Here is a 656-nt window from a genome sequence, read left to right on the forward strand (position 1 = left end):
CTGCCTCCACAGCTGCCCAGCTCCTCTGGGGAGACTCCAGTCTTCACCCTGGGCAGCCCCTGCCGGCCCCGAGCTGCTCACAGGTATGGCAGGAGAAAGGGGGGGTCCCTGGGCCACGTCTGGCCTGATTCCCTGAACCAGGATGGAGAGTGTTGGCTGCTGGGCTGAGAGACCCCAGCCACCCCCCTGCCTGGGCTGAGCTGAGCTGGGCTGAGCTGGGCTGGGTTGGGCTGAGCTGGGCTGGGTTGAGCTGAACTGGGCTGGACTGGGCTGGGCTGGACTGGGCTGGGCTGAGCTCTCCTGTGCTGGGCTGAGTTTGGCTGTAGTGGTTTGAAGGTCCCAGGCTGGAAGGCTTGACTCTGCAGTGTCCTTTGCTCTCCAGCCCTGACTGCTCAGTGCTTCCCCAAGCCCCTGCCAAGGTTTTTCTGGTGGAGCTGGGAGCAGTGGGGCTCAGGTCTCCCGCAGAAGAGCCATTACTACCAGGAGACTCTTTCTGCAGCCCCTCATGACATGGTTTCCTGCCACTACGCTCCTTCCCACCCTGAGAAACAAAGCCTCCTCTCCCGAACATGCTGCCCCTACTTGGCATGAGACCCGCAGGCTCATCAGCCTCCCTGTGGCCCCGAGCCGAGGGGCCTGGCAGGAGCGGGGGGCCA

The sequence above is a fragment of the Buceros rhinoceros genome, unplaced genomic scaffold, assembly GCF_000710305.1.
Source record: "Buceros rhinoceros silvestris isolate BGI_N320 unplaced genomic scaffold, ASM71030v1 scaffold18455, whole genome shotgun sequence".
NCBI classification, from domain to species: domain Eukaryota; kingdom Metazoa; phylum Chordata; class Aves; order Bucerotiformes; family Bucerotidae; genus Buceros; species Buceros rhinoceros.